At 33.5% G+C, this 21405-nt stretch overlaps 2 protein-coding genes across 6 annotated transcripts in view; one reads left to right on the top strand and one right to left on the bottom strand.

The window, feature by feature from the left end:
• The window catches only part of LOC111704409 (uncharacterized), a gene marked incomplete at its 3' end in the record, with an annotated part of 34508 nt that extends 24973 nt beyond the window's left edge, over positions 1-9535 (bottom strand). The window contains 2 exon segments of one of the 3 annotated variants that reach the window (XM_023476638.1): positions 8964-9034; positions 9089-9535. 3 annotated transcript variants of the gene reach the window in all.
• The window catches only part of LOC111704410 (uncharacterized), a 51273-nt gene that overhangs the window by 22784 nt on the left and 7084 nt on the right, over positions 1-21405 (top strand). The window contains exon 1 of one of the 3 annotated variants that reach the window (XM_023476644.1): positions 16057-16168. The exons of the other annotated variants lie outside the window; for them this stretch is intronic. The gene's annotated coding sequence lies outside the window, so the exon portion shown is untranslated. Of the gene's footprint in view, positions 1-16056; positions 16169-21405 lie in introns of those variants that run through there. 3 annotated transcript variants of the gene reach the window in all.

Genomic DNA, 21405 nt, shown 5'->3' with positions numbered 1-21405 from the left:
AAACATTCAAACTTTCCAACTTTTAACCATCAAACATTCAAACTTTCCAACTTTTAACCATCAAACATTCAAACTTTCCAACTTTTTACCATAAAACATTCAAACTTTCCAACTTTTTACCATAAAACATTCAAACTTTCCAACTTTTTACCATAAAACATTCAAACTTTCAAATTTTTGACTCTCAAACATTCAAGCTTTTAACTCTCAAACATCAAAACTTTCAAAATTTCAAACTCTCAAACATTCAAAATCTTAAACATATCTTTTAAAGTAAAAATTTTTAACTTTGAAAAAATTAACATTAAAAATTTAAACTCTGCAGCTTTCCAACTCTTAAACTCTCTAACTTTTAAACTCTTAAACTCTCTAACTTTTAAACTCGCAAACTTTTAAACTCTTGAATTTTCAAACTTTCAAACTCATATTTTCTTCTTTTCGTTTTAGTAGATATGTACATTGTACATTGTCAGTGTACACTGAATAGTGTACAAAGATGTATACAGGTTAAAAATTGTACAAAAGTTGTATCCTAGAAATTCTACTTAGATATTTGTTTTTAAACCTCTGTTAAACATCTATAAGCCAGGTTAGGAAATTTGAAATTTTCTGGATTTTTCCCATTTGAATTTTATCTTAATTGAATAAATGATTTAGATATCACTATCGCTATATGCTAGACAGGCAGATAGATGACCATATAAAAAATACAGTTTTGAAGGGACTGTAAGAGAAATTTCAAGTGACCCTCTTTTTCATACTTTATGAAACAAATCTTTTAAGAATACCGTTGCGGCGTTGCCATCTTTGCATGGAAATTACACTTTTAATCCCTTTAATTAAAAAGGACATTTTTACAAATAATTTTTGAACAATCTGTTCTGTTTTTAATTAGGCAGTCTTTACACTGTTCCTTTTAGTAGCCGCCCCTTCCCCTTGATAACGTCTAATTGAAGTTCGTTCCTTACTTCTTTCAAAAAAGTAAAAAACCTTCCAAATCTTTTATGTACTGTACAATGTACAGTGCGTGTACAGCGAACATGTACTAATAGGCCCTAAAACCAATTACATTATACGGATCCCTACTCTAATTTAAATCTAGGGTTAAAGAAATATAGGGAATCCTTAACCAACATGATAAAGGCCAACCAACATGATAAAGGCCAGAGGTCACCAACTAGCAGTAAATTAACTAAGGCCATTTTTTTTATTGATCCAATTTTGTAGAGAAAAAAAATAAACAAAAAGTATAGAAATTATAGGATTAAAGTCAAATATTCTATTCCAGTTCCGAATATGGATCAAAATAAAATGTAAAAAAATAAATAGTAAAAAATATTTAAAAAACGAAATTTTAAGTTTAAATTTTTGGTTCATAATTAATGTAACACTTCCAGCCCCGCCCGAAGCACCTCATTGTTTTATTTTAAATAGAACTCCATAAAGCTGCAGAAACCAGAAACCACAAAGCAAATTTATTTGCGAATTCTTTATGAATGACGCATATTGTTACGCAAACCTCAACGCACGAACCCCAAGTTGCATGCCTTTTATAATACTGTGTTATCAAACCAACTCAGGTGTTTCAAATCCTCAAAATTTGACCATTTCCTTTATGTTTTGCTTCTATACAACCATCTGTTGGGTTCATTTTTGCGTCACGTTACGCCAACTAAGTTCCCCCATATTTCTTGCTGCAATCCATGCGTAAGAAACTGTAAATTCCATATCGTACGCACCACGCACGAAGAAAGATTCGACCCTCCGTGTACGCAAACCCATATTGTGCTTGAGACCAGCAAAGTCATGTATTTTGACTAAATAATAGTCGTCAGGGAAAACTTAAAAAATTAAAGGCGAAGGTCGCTAAAATAACAGACAAAAAAGTTTTATAAAAGATGGACAAATGGATCTAAAATTCAATAAGAAGAAATAGCAACGTCATAATTGGCGACACTATCTTCTATGCTAAACACCTAATCATTAGGTCTGCACAAAGCATTCTGTTTTAAGGCTAGAAAATACAAAAATGGTATTGTTATGTACATATAAAAATGGTATTATTATGTTCATATAAAAATGGTATTGTTATGTACATACAAAAATGGTATTGTTATGTACATATAAAAATGGTATTGTTATGTACATACAAAAATGGTATTGTTATGTTCATATAAAAATGGTATTGTTATGTACATACAAAAATGATATTGTAATGTACATATAAAAAAAGGTATTGCAATGTACATATAAAAATAGTATTGTAATGTACATATAAAAATGGTATTGTTATGTTCATATAAAAATGGTATTGTTATGTTCATATAAAAATGGTATTGTTATGTTCATATAAAAAATGGTATTGTTATGTACATATAAAAAATGGTATTGTTATGTACATATAAAAAATGGTATTGTTATGTACATATAAAAATTACTTAACAACAAATCATCGTAATTCAGAATTATTAATTACAATCATACAGCATTAAAGAAATAACATTTTTGAACATTCGGTCTTTTTAATTTTCGTTGTTTTTATACTTTCTCAAAGTCAAGTATACTATTCAAAACGAATAGTTTCGTTTTTCTGTTTCTCAATATCCAACATGTGGATTACTACAGAATTCGTCCTGAGCTGATAACTCTTGTATTGGAATCACGATTGCTAAATCTCTGTATCTAAATCTTTGTGGTCTGTGGAAACTTTTTATTTTCTGCTTAATCTTCTCTCTTGGATATCCCCGCTTTATTCGAACAATATGAGATTAATTAAGTGCCAACATTTTGAAATTTCTTGGCTTCTGATTGGCTGTTCGGTTTCTACGATAAACACTCTGATTGGTTGCAGTTTAGACGATTTCCCAGATATATAACGTTAGATTAAATTAGCCGGAAGATTAATAAAGAGAGGAGATCAAGCATTGATCTCAATATCCACAATTCTAAAGTTTTCAGCTCAGATTTGTTATAGAAAGAAAAGAATATCCTCACCGTCGTTTCAAAGATATAGAATTGTAAATCATTAAAGGTTTTCTTTTTATGAAGAGTCCATTTTACATTGTGAAAACAGTCCCTTTAACCTCGAAAAATGATTATGTTTGCGCGGTGCGGAAACAATTATGCTATGGCGTTATTCGCTGAATTGGGCAAAATAATTGAATTTTAGGGTGAAAAATTAAAAAGTATTAAAAATATTTGCCTTTGTATGTCAAATTTTTATTTTTCCCCCAATTCATCAAAAATTCTGAAAGATATACACCCCTTCCTTATAAACACATGTGCTACCTAGAATCTAAAAGATTACAAGAAGGAGGGGAAAGCACATATTCATGGATTACAATTTTTTATTTGAATTCTTAAAAAAAAGGATTTATACTTTATTCTTCTTAAAGAAAACAGTTTTTTGGTAAACAAAATTCCCCTTTCGTTTTAACTTTTTTGTGTGACAATTTTAACAACTCAGAATTTTAATTTTTGTTAAAAGTAAATTATTCATATGAGGTAAAGTATCCGAAAAATAGTTTTTAAAACTTTAAGATTTGCAAGTTTAAACTTGAAAACAAATTTGTTGACCTCAATTATAGTTTGTGTAGCCCAAAACATGTACATTTTAAAACTACAAAGCACTTGTAATAAGCTTTAGTTTGCAATAAGTCATTGGCAAAATATTTAATGATTTTTACGTTAGAAGCTGCAATCTTTGGACCACTGTTAGGTAAAACAGTTAAAATGACACCCTGGACTAACCAGGGCGAGATTTGAATTCAATTCATCTTTGGTCTATTATTTAACAATCTTTAAACTTACGGAGTTGTATTTTTTTTAAATTAACACGCATTCTCCAACAAAAAAAGTATTATAGAGAAAAAGTGAAAAATTAATGTTTTATTGTTCAAATTGAGATAGGAAGTCACAGATTGCAAGGTCAAGGAACAAAATGTTATATTAGCGTGATAAAAAAGCTTTAACTATTACTGTAACACGATGCCTATCATCTACATATTATCATATATTATATTATTTTAAGACTTGCTGTAGTACATATCACTGGGAACTAAGGGCTCAAAATATTATTATCGGAAATCCTGTACAGTATAGGATACCTTTTGCACTTTTTTTCTCTTTTGCGATACCCTGCATACAGTGTTCTAAAACACCCTGTATACAGTGTTCAAAAACACCCTGTATACAGTGTTCTAAAACACCCTGTATACAGTGTTCTAAAACATCCTGTATACAGTGTTCTAAAACACCCTGTATACAGTGTTCTAAAACATAGAACTTTTAAGATTTTTCAGTTATCAAATTCTTTCCGTCAAGGACAAACAATTGATAGAATAAGAGGGGCCTTCTCCCCCCTCCTTATCAGGCATCTATCCTACTTAGATTTTAACTTTTATTATTGCTCTTTAATCGAGTTTTTTTCGTGATATACAGAAATCCAAAAAAAAAATTAAGGGCAATTTTTTCAATTCTTACCATCCATAAACCTTCCCTAGGATCGTGTGAAGTTCCAAAAAAATGTGGGCCCGATCGGTTCAGACGTTAATCGGTTACAAATAAACAAACGCCCAAACAGACAAGCAAAGTATAAAAATAGGTTCCAAGAATTTTGTTTTTCACTTGCACTTACTTCACTGCTATATTTAATAATCTGTTTTTAAGTTCAAATCATTAATTTACGATTTACTTGTTTTAAGTCCTAGCCTCAGCATGAAAATTGATCCAAGTATAAAAACAATATTAAAATAAATTCCTATTTATTCACGCTAAATTAAGGAAATGAACGGATGGTCACATTTTAAGAAAAACAAGATTAAATGTATTTCAAGGGATAATCAATAACCATGAACTCATACACATAATAAATAGATTGATGAATCTTGAGAATCACAAATAATTTAAAGACGGAAAGAAAGCAGTGCCTAAGATCATATTAATGCGGATCCGAATCTTGGTTTAGCCTAAACAAATGGATATGGATTCGGATCCGGATCCAGGTCATTGATATTTTTTTAAGTATTCACTTATTTTAAGAAAAAAATGAAAAAATTTCATATTTTTAACTTCTTGGATGCAAATTAGTGGTTCATCTATTTTTAAAGATCCGGATTCTAAGAACTTGATGGATTGGTAACCGCCCAAAAAGTTCTTGGAAAAAAGTTTCCGGAAAAAAGTCCTAATATTAAGAACTAAGAAAGTCCTGTGGAAAAAAGTCCTTTTCTCAAAAATTCTGGAAATAAACTCCTCCCAATTTGTGACTTTATTTTCTAGAACTTTTTTTCTGGCTCCGGTGATTATATACATAAACATCCCCGGATAAAAAATTCCTATTATGGTAGAAAATGCATGGGAACAAAGGATGTTTACAATTACAACCATGCAAAATAAATTGATATTAAAAATACCCATGGCTATGTTCAAAGTACAAATAAATAAAAAAAGTCTTTTTTTACACTTGACCTCATTTTTACAAGATTTTGGACTTTATTTCTTGGTTTATTTTTACTTCGGATATATTTTCTTCAGGACTTTATTTCCTAAGACTTAATTGGCAGCCCCCGTACTATTTAGGGATAAAAGTCCCAGGAATCCAAAACACAGGACTTTATTTCCAGCGACATTTTTTGCAAGGACTTGAGAGAGTTCAGACTTTTTTCCAAAGTTTTTTATTCTGGTTTTTTCCCCGGAAACTTTCTTACATAGGTTCGATGGAATTCACCATTAAAAACTATTTCTCCAAATGAAGTACATGAATTATTAAGGAGAGGGGAAACTATAGGAGGACACATGTGGATTTGGAAGACGACATTTCAGCAATATTTTGAGTATTTGCTGGTAGTCATAAATCAAATAGTTTCACAAGTAGCTTAAAAATCAACTAATTAAATGAATTTCAATTAATAAAATGGGTCTACGTACCGTGCACCATTTCTGTTTTAAATATTTATTTTACATGATCACAACAGTCGTTTTCCTATTTGATGGTTTAAGGGTCCAGCTGTAAATACACAACCCTTGTTATTTTGAGGATAAGAAGAGGGGGATGATGGATGAAAGAAGGGAAGGGGGGGTGTATAGAGAGAAAAGGAACATCAGATTTGGGGGAGTGTATAACTACTAGAATTACAAAATATATATAAAGTAGAACATGGCGGCTCAGGTTTCCAAACTATCTAGGTACAACTAGAACTAGAACTAGGTATCTAGATAGGAACATTAAGTAGAACTAGGTATCTAGGTAGGAACATTAAGTAGAACTAGGTATCTTGGAAGGAACTTGAACTATAAAACTGTATCTAGGTAGGAACATGAACTAGAACTAGGTATCTAGGTAGGAACATGAACTAGGAACTAGGTATCTAGGTAGGAACATGAACTATAGAACTAGGTATCTAGATAGGAACATGAGCTAGAACTAGGTATCTAGGTAGGAACGTGAACTAGGAACTAGGTATCTAGGTAGGAACATGAACTATAGAACTAGGTATCTAGGTAGGAACATGAACTATAACTAGGTATCTTGGTAGGAACATGAACTATAACTAGGTATCTAGGTAGGAACATGAACTAGAACAAGGTATCTAGATAGGAACATGAACTATAACTAGGTATTTAGGTAGGGACATGAACTAAAACAAGGTATCTAGATAGGAACATGAACATTAGAACTAGGTATTTAGATAGGAAAATGAACTAGAACTACAAATCTAGGTAGGAACATTAACTAGTACTAGGTATCTAGGTAGGAACATGAACTAGAACTACATATCTAGGTAGGAACATGAACTTATAGAACTAGGTATCTAGGTAGGAACATGAACTAGAATAGGTATCTATGTAGGAACATGAAATATAGAACTAGGTATCTAGGTAGGAACATGAACTATNACAATGTACACTGTTTTTGTAAATTCCCTACACAACTATATTCTGCTTTTGTTGCATTTACTCATCTGACGATATTGCCATTGTTTCACGCATTTACTTACAATGACAATGTACATACTTTTTTGTTTTGTTTAATACACATAATTTGCACACAAGGACCATATTAACGTACACTATATGTACTCCGTGTACCAATGTTCCGAGTTCATAGTGTACAACATGCAAAAGGGCAACGTATAATATGAACTAGCACTAGGCATTAAGGTAAATATGAACTAGAAATAGGTATCTAGGTAGGAACATGAACTATAACTAGGTATCTAGGTAGGAACATGAACTAGAACTAGGTATCTAGGTAGGAACTTGAAATATAAAACTAGGTAGGAATATGAACTAGAACTAGGTATCTAGGTAGGTACATGAATTAGAACTATGTATCTAGGTAGGAACTTGAAATATAAAACTAGGTAGGAATATGAACTAGAACTAGGTATCTAGGTAGGTACATGAACTAGAACTAGGTATCTAGGTAGATACATGAAATAGAACTAGGTATCTAGGTAGGAATATGAACTAGCACTAGGTATTAAGGTAAAAATGAACTAGAACTAGGTATCTAGGTAGGAATATGAACTATAGAACTAGGTTTAAAGGTAGATACATGAACTAGAACTAGGTATCTAGGTTCTAGTCATCAAAGGACCTAAGAATTAAGAAGCTAACTCCCCCCCCCCCAACTCCCCTTGATAAATGTATCCCCATGTTGAATTTGTGGGTTAGGATATTAGTTATATAAACAATAGAATTGATAAGAGAGGAGCATGCATTTAGGTCGTGTGTACAAACCATTCCGGGCTCATATCATATATTCAATAAATGCACTTTATAACAATAAAGGCGTTATGGGGGATATATATATATAATTATTAATTAAAGGAACTGTCGGTCAAATTTCAAGTAAACCTTTATTTAAATAAATTTGACATCAATCCAAGAAACAGTATAGTATAGTATAGTATTTGACTAACAGATTTGTGCAACAAAGACACGGACGGAAATTGACAGAATGTATATTTTTTGAATATAGAAAACCGAGGATATATTCCTCATTGTTAAAAGAATGTCATGTTGCAAATCTGGCATGTACTCAGGGGCATATATAAGAATTTTCTAGGGAGGAGGGGTAAATGTAATTCTTAAAATGAAAGATAACTTTAAATTATCTCGACAGTACACTTAAGCACCTCCTTTTTTAGATTTTTTGCTTAGTTTCGTAATGTATTTCCTCTGGTTCTTCCGTTTTCTTTATGGGTTTATTTACGTTAGATCATTTGAATTCATAAAAAAAGTTTACTACAATTACAAGAAATTGTAATCCCCCTTCTTCAAAATAAAGAATTTCTACCAATCTCCCAAAATGCATTTCATTTTCTCGACTCAATTTAATATACTTCTTTAAAAAAGAAATTTGTTTTGCTTTGGTCGTTCTCTAGGAATATACCGAAAATAAGTTTACTGCACTTTCTGGGAGTAATGTAAACAACCACAGTACTGCTTATAGGTTGTGGTTTGTTTACATATTCCTCCCGAAGCTGTTGTAAACTGTTTTTGTAAATTCCCTACACAACTATATTCTGCTTTTGTTGCATTTACTCATCTGACGATATTGCCATTGTTTCACGCATTTACTTACAATTACAATGTACATACTTTTTTGTTTTGTTTAATACACATAATTTGCACACAAGGACCATATTAACGTACACTATATGTACTCCGTGTACCAATGTTCCGAGTTCATAGTGTACAACATGCAAAAGGGCAACGTATGATCTGGAAAGCATCTATTTATTTGAAGATAAATCTATAGATAAATAATATATTTAAGAAAGGTGTGTCTAGATTCTGAGGTTTTGCATATCTCTCCTTCCGACGTTGAATTCAAATGAGAAACTAGCTTTCTTTGATCACAATTGATTATACATACATTACATTAAATACATACATTAGCATAACACAACGATTATTATATAAATTAATTTATCATAAAGTAAATTGTAGAAAAATACCTTATTCTCATACTATTCGCTTCAACGGCTGAAATACTAGCTAACGATTCTAACCGCTCTCCCATGAATAACTTAAATTAACGAATATATCGTATTTGTTCACGTAAAACTCGCTTTTTCTAAACCTTTCACTCGTCAAGTTGTTCACTAAACATTCATGCAGGTTTTTTAACTTCTTCTAGACCCTGTATAGTAGAAATATTTTCACAAAACTTGAATTTATCTCAAGTATTTGAAGCAACACAAACAGTAATGTATCTCTTTCCTAGGCAGAAAGTATACAGTATACACATGCAGTGCTGCGCCTGCGCACTAGCCAGGGCATGAGTCACCTTGCAGCGGCTGCCTACTCATAGCTACGGTTCAATTCAAACTGGACTGGACTCTCAGCTGGTCACTGCAAATATTATTGTATACGCGTAAGACGGATATTTTCGCTGTCACGCGTCCACCGGCCAACTTGGCCGAAAATGTTATGTTGTGCATGGGTTCTTGTTTTGCACGGACGAATGTAAGAAACATACGAAAGAGTTTAGTTGATTTCAAACGAACGTTGTGTCTTTGTTCTTGATTTTACACTGACACAGATCTGCACAAAATCATACAAATCTATAACGTCGACCAAAATCAATGTGTATACATCCTCTCTCTCTCTCTCTCTCTTCTGCTCTTTCTACTATCTCTCCCTCACATTTCTTGCTCCTCCTTTCTCCATTTTTTCTGCAATGCTCCTTTTTCTACATTTACCCCCTTATATATACTAATATACCCTTCCTTTCAGGCGACACAGGGGGGGGGGCAGTAGTCCTCTTGCCCCCCTAGGATTTACGGGCAAATGTTAACATCAGGTGTGGTGACTAAAAATGAGCTTGCACCCACCTGGATAGGTGTGCTTTCCCCCTTAAAAAGTAGTTGAATAGTTTTCTTGGCGCTTCGAGCCATTTATTTTCAAGTTTTACCATAGTATTTCACTTTCATCTTACTAAAATATCCCTCCCCTCACCTTCATGAAAAAACAAGTATAGCATATGCTTTATGCAAATGTTTGGCATGTCTTCCTGCAACCCCCATGAAGACTAAGGGGAGATAATTTGGAAAGGAAGGTTGGGGGTGAATAAAGAGGACGGAGGACTATAATGATAGTCTTCAGGAGACTACTCACTCCTCAGGACTTTAAGAGGGATACATTATAATGTATAGTCCTTGAATCGGGACTACATTAGGCTACAATAGGGAATTGTTTCAGGAAACTACTCAAGACTTTAGAGATATAATGCAGAACTTTACAGAGGGATACATTATAATGTAAAGTCCTTGAATCGGGACTACAATGGGCTATACATAGGTGATATGTGGTGATATAAGAGACACTGAACTGTACCTGTATAGATACTGAGAAATTGTTATGGAGTAGGCGTTTACTAAAAACTCTCTTCCTGATTTAATGCCCTCCCCCTCATTCTGATTTCCCTCCCTCTTCTTTTCTTCTGTTTCCCTCTTTCTGCAATGTCCTCCTTCTTCTTTTCCTCCTTTTTCTTCTTTCCCCTCATTTCTGTATTCACTCCATCTTCCTCCTACCTCCCTCTTGTTTTACTATTATGCTATGCTATCCTCTTCATTCTACTATTATGATCTCCTCATTCTTTCATCTTCTCCTTTTTCTGCTTTCTCTACTTTTGTAATAAATGCCCTACTCCATAAAGTATATCTATATCATATGATTAAGATAATCATTTTTCATGATTACAGCACAGTTAAAAGAGACACAATTAAAATGTACAGTATTTTACATCACATGATTAAGCTAATCATGCTACGTATTGATTTGAAGCACAGTTCAAATGAATAATGGGTTTTACGTAGGGTTTTACAAACGTATATAGGTAATAACATAGTTCAGGTTTACAGATATCGTGTTACGTAATTTTTATTACACTTTTACTTTCCTCCTCTCTCCTCTTTCAGCAATGCCCTTCCTTTTTCTAACTTTCCTTTTTCTACTACATTATGCCTTCTTTTCCTTCCTTCTCTCCCACTTCTATATATAAATTTGGCTTGTTTGTCTGTTTGTCTGTTTGTTTGTTTGTGTCCAATAAACGTCAAAACGGCTGAACCGATCGGGCCCAAATTTTTTGTGGGACATCACGTGACCACAGGGTAGGTTTATGAGTGATCAAAATTTCTAATATTTGTCTCCATCAAAATTCGATCTTCGTTAAATTTTTGAAAATTTTGAAAATCCATGAATTTTTTGTGAAAATCCGCGAATTATTTTTGTTTTGTTTTACGATGTACACAAAGAGAACATGTTCACAATTAATTTAGAAGATGGGCGCGAAGCGCCCTATAAGGCTAGTTCTGATAAATTTCCCTATCCCCTCTTCCTCTTTCTGTTCTGACCTCTCTTTTTATCTCCTTTCAAGCAACTATGCCATAGTTTATATTCATATATACTTAAGCCTCATTAAGCTCTACCTCAACACTATAACCTTTTAAATTTTGTAGTGTATATTTATTTATCAATATGTATAAACTATTTGTCTTTCTATTTGTCAAGTTTGTTTGGAAGTTTGATCATAACTCATAAACCTCTGGACCGATTTTTCTTAACTTTTGATTGTGGAGTTCAGTTCAGTATAGAACCATGGTTTAAAAAGTTCTCAGTTGTGTGTGTTGAACTTTATAGGGAAAATTTCAGACAAAGCTGGGTTCCCAAGCCCTTAGTAAGTAAATATATGTAAGTATTTACTTCTATTTGTTTGTTGTATGTCTAATCATAACTCATGAACCCATTGAACGGGGATTGATTGATTGAGGAACTCGGTAGAACCACGAAAATTCCCTTAGCTTGGTTTTAAAAATTCTAAATTGATTAGGTTGACTTTTATAATTTTCAGGCAAAGCTGGGTACCCAAACAAGAAATATATAAAGTAGAAGTCTCTGTTTATCTATTTATTTGTCCGATTATAACTCATGAACCCGATTTGCCATAAATTTTTATTGGGTAACTGTTTTATATTTGGGTAACTCGTTAGAACCACAGGAATGTTCTTAGAAATTAGTTTTAAAATTCTAAGTTTGCTTTTGTGACTTTTGAATTTGAATTTTGGGTTCCAAAGCTATGGTTCAGTGATAAATCCAATTTGTTGTCTTCAAAAACAAATTCTTTTTGGTTTATGAGAATCTCATGTTAATGGAGCAAGGGCTCAGGGCCCACTCCTTTCACAGATTAAAATTGCAGTATGATTTGTTGCAAATTTCTTGGCATGCACTTTTTTCCAAATAAACATTCAAATTTGTCATAAATAACTAGATATATCTAAACTACAGTCGTGTCCATGCAAAAAGTGCAGAATCACTACAGTAACAGTAATGCATATATGCATATATACAACAGTAAACAGTGGAGATTTCCATGAATCTGGTCCCATGGAACACTGGAGCCGGAGGACCAGCAGGATCGTTTTTAGTGCTCATGTTCAGGATTATCTCCGAGTCTAAGGGGGGAGAGGGATATGTTGAACAGTTCCTGGCATATCTTCTGCTCCATTCAGATAATGCAGATTTCCCCAATATCTTGGCTGAACTGGAAATGAGTTTAAACTGACCATTTGAGCAGGCATAGACGCAGGCACTATATCCTTGCAGGCTGCCATCAAAGAGGATGAAGAGCTGGGCGGAGTAGTTTATGATAATCTGGCAAGGAAAGGACATATTTCTGGTGAGCAGGATCTCTTTCATTGCGAAACCGAATCTGTTGGTTCGTTCCTCGGACAGCATGGTATTGAAAGAGCACTGCGGAGCTTTGCAGATCTCACTGAACTCGGAACAAATAGAGAACATTAACTGAACAAATGGAGAACATTAACGGAACAAATAGAGAACATTAACGGAACAAATAGAGAACATTAACGGAACAAATAGAGAACATTAATAGAACAAATAGAGAACATTAACGGAACAAATAGAGTACATTAACGGAACAAATAGAGACAATTAACTGAAAAATTGAGAACAATAAAGGAACAAATAGAGAACATTAACGGAACAAATAGAGAACATTAACTGAACAAATAGAGAACATTAACGGAACAAATAGAGAACATTAACTGAACAAATAGAGAACATTAACGGAACAAATAGAGAACATTAACTGAACAAATAGAGAACATTAACGGAATAAATAGAGAACATTAACGGAACGGACAAGTCCTGTTGGATCGTACAATTGGCAGGCTACAGAGAGGACGTTTTTCTTGGTGATATGTGCAGTTGGATCCTGAGAAATTTGTAGTCAAGGTCAGCTCCAAAGGTAATTCCGTGACATTTTTGTGGAGATTGAGGCGGAATTTTAGGAAATAACGATCTTTGAGGTGATCCCTTGTCATTCCCAGGTATTTACTTGTTCCGTCCTCACCAGAGCACTCTCAGGACTTCTTTTGTTTATGATACTGGACAAGTAGACTGCTTTCCCAGGACTGGGCAGTGCCCAGTGGGCACTTTTTTGGAAATCTTTTTTTTTAACTGGACAAGTGGACAAGTAGACTGCTTTCAAGTAATTGGCATCAATTATGAAAATCGCTTTATTAAACGCTTGTTTTCATGAAATTTTAACTGTTCTTTGATTACTAACTCTTTATTCTAAATTGTAAAAAGCCAGAGTGATTAACAGTATTTTCCTTCTCTTCTTTCCATTTTCTTAATCCTTTTTGACTAATATTTAGTCTCCGACCCCTTTTGAACTAGGGGTAGAGGATTTTGATGGGAAGGGAGTGGGGGGGGGGAGTTGGGGATATATTGGAGGAGATAAAGGATGAAAAAAAGTTGTAAACTATTTCCTAATTTTAATGAGCTGTGAAAGAAAATGGAAAATTTTCTTTGTGTGACGACATTTGGATTTATCTTCCATAGCATAAGTCGGTTAAGAGTTATACCCACAAACGATATGAGTTCAGAGACGACTGTACAGAATAGTATTACATTATTGATGATTCCCTGTAGCTTTAACCGTGTTTTTGCACATTAAATACCTAAGATTCTATTTATCCTTCATATCTTTGTGGTTAACCCTGTATTTGGTAACCAAAAGTTGTCTTCTTTGCCTACATTTTTTTTACCAAAACTGTTTCAACTTTCCCTGTACTCTTTCTTCAAATCACACTTACATGTCTATGTATTAATGAATAAAGTTATGAGATCTGAAAATATACAATTGTAATTTGTTGAACTTACCCATAATCGTAAAAATGAAGAAAAATTGAAAGAAAAAAAGGGGTTGGTTCGAAAGTTGGAAAACGTCGAGTAATTTGTGCGCCCTATGAAGGTAAATCATTAATTACTCTAGTCAATAATGACTTCATAAGCAATACAATTAGACATCCTTTCTTTGGGTATAATTGGTAAATAGTTTGGTTTGTCTTTTGGTTTGTTTGTTTGTTGGTTTCTATTCTATAAATACCAAAACGCTAAATCAAATAAAATCAAATTTGTATAGGTCCTTTCGTGGAGTATTGACATTGCCAGTTATAGTTCTAATTTATCCCTTAGAAATTAAATTAAACCTTTCAAGGAAGAATTTTCTAATTCCGATATCTTTGCAACTCAATGTGTGATTCTGTAATCCTTTAGATCAAAAATCTAAGTTTAAAATAACAAAGGTTTACAACAAGGTTGCAAAGATAAGGGAATTAGAAAAATAAGTTTGTGGCAAAGATTTAGTTTCTTTGTTCAATAATTTAAAAATGCAAAGTACTAGTTAACAAGCGGTAAAGGTGCGCAAAACCCCTTTATAGAGCCGCAAATCTAATCCTATTTATAGATAATAAGGTTTGAAAATAATTTCCAATTATGCTATTGCCCTGTCTCATCAAATCCTGAACATGCTGCATGAACTACCTTTTTATCAACTATTTCAACTTTTTCTTGGTTTATGTCGACTTAAAAAAATACATTCTGTTTTTAAAGTATACTAGCTTGAACCCATCTTCGTCTGGAGATTAATTAAGAAAATAAACCTAACACGGCTTTAGAAATGGTTTTAAAAATTTAATTTGTGTTTAGATTTTGAAAATTCATCCATGAAAACATGCCAAATTATGTTTTTAGATGTATGAAAAAAATTGTGATTTTTAAAATCTACCAACAGCCTAGTGAAAAATATTTGGATCATAAAAAAATTCCCAATTCATAGTTTTCCCTGAGAATAAAACTTTTGTGTTACAGGACCTCAGTCTAAGTCAAAGCTGCAGAATCTATTTTAGGTTAAAATGCTGTAATCAGTATATTTAAGACAGAATGATTTCCTGAATTTAGCCGCTGAATTCTATATCCATAGCCTAGCTCGGTTTGATCATCGGTAAAAGCAGCATATACTATTTTCCCTTTCGCAGGTGAGGAGGGTAGGGGGCAGACTGGGTGAACTCAACGTCAAAAAACAGCAGCTACAAAACGTCAAATAAAAAATGGCCTATACAATTCAAAACGTCAATGATACAAAACGTGGAACATTACAAAAGGTAGACAAAAACGCCCAAATTACAAAATGTCGAATGTTACAATGGATACGCCCCCGATCTTATAATATGTAATATATACGTGTATATATAAATCTTTGAAAGGACAATTTGCAGTGACCATCCATTCAAAGATGGCAATGCCCCATCTACAACGGTATCTCTAAAAATATGCGTTGTCTGATCAAAAATGAATTGATAGCCATACTTTAGTTTATTTAAACTGTATATTTTCATTTGCGGGTTCTGTACTAAAGTGACTTGCCTATTTTTGCTTATAAGAGGAAAAAGAGACATTATGAGAATTAAACGCTTTTCGAGTCTTCAATATTTTTATTAAGGTTTCAATGGTACCCTTGTAAATCGGGCATTGCAATCTTTGCATGAAGGGTCGGTTGAAATTACGCTTACTGTCCCTTTAGGCATAAAAATTATCTTAATAACAAAGGCAACGATGGGGAAAGGCAATATAAGCGAATATGTATGGAAGACTACGAAGAGTTAGATGGTTTGAAAGATAGAACAACGTTGTAACCTTGCTTTCCATCCTAGGCTTTCTCCATTAGATGGTTTACCTCCGAGGGGTGAGGATACAGGACATACAGGATATACAGGATACAGGATATAGGAGACTTCAAACCATGTGATTTCAAAATTTATGTCAACCTTTAAACTGAGAGTGTAAATTGCAGGTAAAAAAGAGTGGCAATAAAGATGAAATATTCATGATGTCTGAAAGGAATATTAATACTTTATGTTTTTAATGTGTTTAGAGTAAAGTAAATATATGTGATGTACGCTACAATATATTCATACATCACACTTTGCTTAACACTCTTTCAATTAGACAGCAAAAATGGTGTATGGCGAATGTCGACAATAGACAGAAAATTTTGTGATAGAAGTTAGAGTAGAAAGTTGACCGAAGCAAATAAATATAATCGTTTTTTAAAATGATTAGAGACTAGTTTTTAAACAGCAGAAAATAGGGAGTAGAAAACAAACGGTAAACAGTAGACTCGAGACAAAAGACAGTAGAATGTAGACAGTCGGTAGTTAGTTGACAGTGGGTATTAAATAGACAGTAGACAGTGGGTATTAACTAGTCAGTTGACAGTGGGGATTAAACAGACAGTAGACAGCGGGCATTAAATAGACAGTTGACAGCGGGCATTAGATAGACAGTAGACAGCGGGCATTAAATAGACAGTTGACAGTGGGTATTAAATAGACAGTAGACAGTGGGCATTAAATAGACAGTTGACAGTGGGCATTAAATAGACAGTAGACAGGGGGGATTAAATAGTCAATTGACAGTGGGGATTAAATAGACAGTTGACAGTGGGCATTAAATAGACAGTAGACAGTGGGCATTAAATAGACAGTAGACAGCGGGCATTAAATAGACAGTAGACATCGGGCATTAAATCGACAGTCGACAGTGGGGATTAAATAGACAGCAGACAGTGGGTATTAAATAGTCAGTTGACAGTGGGCATTAAATAGACAGTAGACAGTGGGCATTAAATAGACAGTCGACAGTGGGGATTAAATAGACAGTAGACAGTGGGTATTAAATATTCAGTTGACAGTGGGCATTAAATAGACAGTAGACAGTGGGTATTAAATAGACAGTAGACAGTGGGTATTAAATAGACAGTAGACAGTGGGTATTAAATAGACAGTAGACAGTGGGTATTAAATAGTCAGTTGACAGTGGGCATTAAATAGACAGTTGACAGTGGGCATTAAATAGACAGTTGACAGTGGGCATTAAATAGTCAGTTGACAGTGGACATTAAATAGTCAGTTGACAGTGGTCATTAAATAGTCAGTTGACAGTGGGCATTAAATAGACAGTAGACAGTGGGCATTAAATAGACAGTCGACAGTGGGGATGAAATAGACAGTAGACAGTGGGTATTAAATAGTCAGTTGATAGTGTGCATTAAATAGACAGTAGACAGCGGACATTAAATAGACAGTAGACAGTGGACATTAAATAGTCAGTTGACAGTGGACATTAAATAGACAGTTGACAGTGGGCATTAAATAGACAGTAGACAGTGGGTATTAAATAGACAGTAGACAGTGGGCATCAAATAGACAGTAGACATCGGGCATTAAATAGACAGTAGACAGTGGACATTAAATAGTCAGTTGACAGTGGACATTAAATAGTCAGTTGACAGTGGTCATTAAATATACAGTAGACAGTGGGCATCAAATAGACAGTAGACATCGGGCATTAAATAGACAGTCGACAGTGGGGATTAAATAGACAGTAGACAGTGGGTATTAAATAGTCAGTTGACAGTGGGCATTAAATAGACAGTAGACAGTGGGCATTAAATAGACAGTAGACAGTGGGTATTATATAGACAGTAGACAGTGGGTATTAAATAGTCAGTTGACAGTGGGCATTAAATAGACAGTTGACAGTGGGCATTAAATAGACAGTTGACAGTGGGCATTAAATAGACAGTTGACAGTGGGCATTAAGTAGTCAATAGATAGTGATAGTAAATAATTAACAGTAAAGACAATAGAACACAGACATGAACATTAAGTTTTGTGATACAAAAAAGTACTTAGTGAACAGCAGAAAACAGAATTAGACAGTAAGCTTTGTAATACTAAAAAGTTATAGTAGACACTATGACATGAGCATAAACAGTTAGTTTTATGATATAAAAAAGCATGGAATATAACAGAATAGATAAAATAGAATAAAATAGAATAGAAAATAATGACATAAAGCATAGATAGAATAAATGTTTTAGAATATTATTGAACAAAATAATGAAAAGCATAGATAGAACAAATGTTTTAGAACAGAATTATTTAAAGCATAGATAGAATAAATGTTTTAGAATATAATAGAATAGAACAGAATTATATAAAGCATAGATAGAATAAATGTTTTAGAATAGAATAGAACAGAATTATATAAAGCATAGATAGAATAAATGTTTGAGAATAGAATAGTGTAAACATAATATTCTGTAAACCTGCAGTACGTTGTTAACAATTTATGAATTTATGAAGATATAATGACATTATTCATTTAAACTGAGTTTCAATTCAATGCGTACACGGGCAGCCGTAGTACATTTGAATTTCCGAGCCGGGTCAACCTTTCCAGTCCCAGTTTGTACTGTATCGCCTGGACAGTGGGTAAATAAAGCAGACACGCAATAGGACTAGCCGGTGCAACAAGGTTGACTCGGTCAGACTTTAGGTTGAATTTACTTTCACTGAAGGGTCAGAAGTGCGTGAGTAGCATGTTTAGATTTAACCATGTTAAACATGAGTGAAGAGAGATTAACTACGTTATATCTATTCTCTCTAATCTTATAAATACGTACATTAAACTTTAACTGTGTGGTAAATACGTAATATGATTGTCTTAATCATGTGATATGGATAACGACGGAGGAATTGTAATCATGCCAATTCATGTTAACTTAAGATATAAGATATTTGAATAAAGTCAGTTTACAGAGTAACTCCGTACTGATTATTACGAGAGAGTGATCCTGAAACCTTGTGTTGATGTATAACCAGGTTGGATCGTCCCCCATCATTTGGGGTTGATATATATAGCGTGTTGATAGCTAGGCTTGTGTTCTTGTGTGGCATTTAGAGCACTGGATCGTCCCCATCATTTGGTATCGATATGCTTGTTTCATAGCTACGCTTGTGTCCCTGGGCTGTGTGGCATTTAGAGCCTGGGATTCAGTCCTGGTTGAGTTTGATAGCGGACGAATGTATCTGGATAGATACGTTCGAGTACTTGCTATGGAGTAGGTGTGTACTACAATAGAACAGAGTTATATAAAGCAAAGATAGAATACATGTTTGAGAACTGCTGTAGCCTCAAAGGGAGAACTAAAATAATCCTATCAGAAAAAGACATTTAATACACATTGAAAACTTCTGAAAGAATAATAATGATCATAAATCTGTGCGATCTGCACTTTCCCCTTCTGATGCACTTTCCCCTACTGATGCACTTTCCAGGGAAAAGTGAGGTTCATCAAAATATAAAATGACATTAAGATAAAAAATGAAAACACTTAACCATCATAACAAGCAAATTAAATTCTCAGTAACGCATACCGTAACACCCTGTAATGCATAGAAACATCCTGTAATGCACAGAAACACCCTGTATTGCACAGAAACCCGTTTTAATGCACAGAAACACCCTGTTTTGCATAGAAACACCCTGTAATGTACAGTACACCATGTAATGCACAAAAACAAGCTTTAGACACACTATGTAATGAATAGAAACACCATGTAATGCATAGAAACACCCTTTATTGAACAGAAACACCCTGCAATGCAGAGAAACACCCTGTAATGAATAGAAACACCCTGTAATGCATAGAAACACCCTTTATTGAACAGAAACACCCTGCAATGCAGAGAAACACCCTGTAATGCAGAGAAACACCATGTAATGCAGAGAAACACCCTGCAATGCATAGAAACACCCTTTATTGAACAGAAACACCCTGCAATGAATAGAAACACCCTGTAATGACAGAACTCTCATGTTTCCATTTAGAATCTGTAAAACTGTCATCCTCAGGCTTAGCAATTATTCTAAATATACTTTTCTCAACATTCTCGCCAGTCCGTTTCATGGTTCATACATATATAATATAATTCACATAATTTGCAATCCATCGAACCTGAGTCCGGTCCACACATAGATGTATCTTTATATATATCTTTTTATCCATCTGTATTTCTATNAGATAGATAGATAGATAGATAGATAGATAGATAGATAGATAGATAGATAGATAGATAGATAGATAGATAGATAGATAGATAGATAGATAGATAGATAGATAGATAGATAGATAGATAGATAGATAGATAGATAGATAGATAGATAGATAGATAGATAGATAGATAGATAGATAGATAGATAGATAGATAGATAGATAGATAGATAGATAGATAGATAGATAGATAGATAGATAGATAGATAGATAGATAGATAGATAGATAGATAGATAGATAGATAGATAGATAGATAGATAGATAGATAGATAGATAGATAGATAGATAGATAGATAGATAGATAGATAGATAGATAGATAGATAGATAGATAGATAGATAGATAGATAGATAGATATAGATAGATAGATAGATAGATAGATAGATAGATAGATAGATAGATATAAATAGATAGATAGATAGATAGATGAATAGATAGATAGATAGATAGATAGATAGATAGACAAAATCAGTTTCAAAACAAACACTCTTTATATAATTAACCTTTTCCTTCCCCCATGGGACACAAAGATAGATAGATAATTAGATTAAAAGATAGATGGATATAAACAAAGCTTACATCAATCCTTTATATAAATCAACAACACAACACATCCCTGACAAGAAAATAAAATTAACTCAATTTAAAAAGAATAATATATATTTAGTCTAACTGATCTTAATCGATTCACACCCGTACCCTTGATATCTTAATCGATTCACAACCGTACCCTTGATATCTTAATCGATTCACACCCGTACCCTTGATATCTTAATCGATTCACAACCGTACCCTTGATATCTTAATCAATTCACAACCGTACCCTTGATATCTTACTCGATTCACAACCTTACCCTTGATATCTTACTCGATTCACAACAGAACCCTCGATATCTTAATCGATTCACAACAGCACCCTAGACATCTTAATCGATTCACAACCGTACCCTAGATATATTACTCGATTCACAACTGTACCCTAGATATCTTACTCGATTCACTAATGTACCCTTGATATTTTAATCGATTCACAACCGTACATTTGTCTGTTTAGTTCTAATAATAAATTCATTGTTTCTGAGGAAAGAAATCAGCAATTCACTTTTGCAGAGGACCCGCAAATTAGCCAC

Source organism: Eurytemora carolleeae, unplaced genomic scaffold (assembly GCF_000591075.1).
Source record: "Eurytemora carolleeae unplaced genomic scaffold, Eaff_2.0 scaffold362, whole genome shotgun sequence".
Taxonomy (NCBI): domain Eukaryota; kingdom Metazoa; phylum Arthropoda; class Copepoda; order Calanoida; family Temoridae; genus Eurytemora; species Eurytemora carolleeae.
This window is presented reverse-complemented; position numbering and strand designations above follow the sequence as displayed.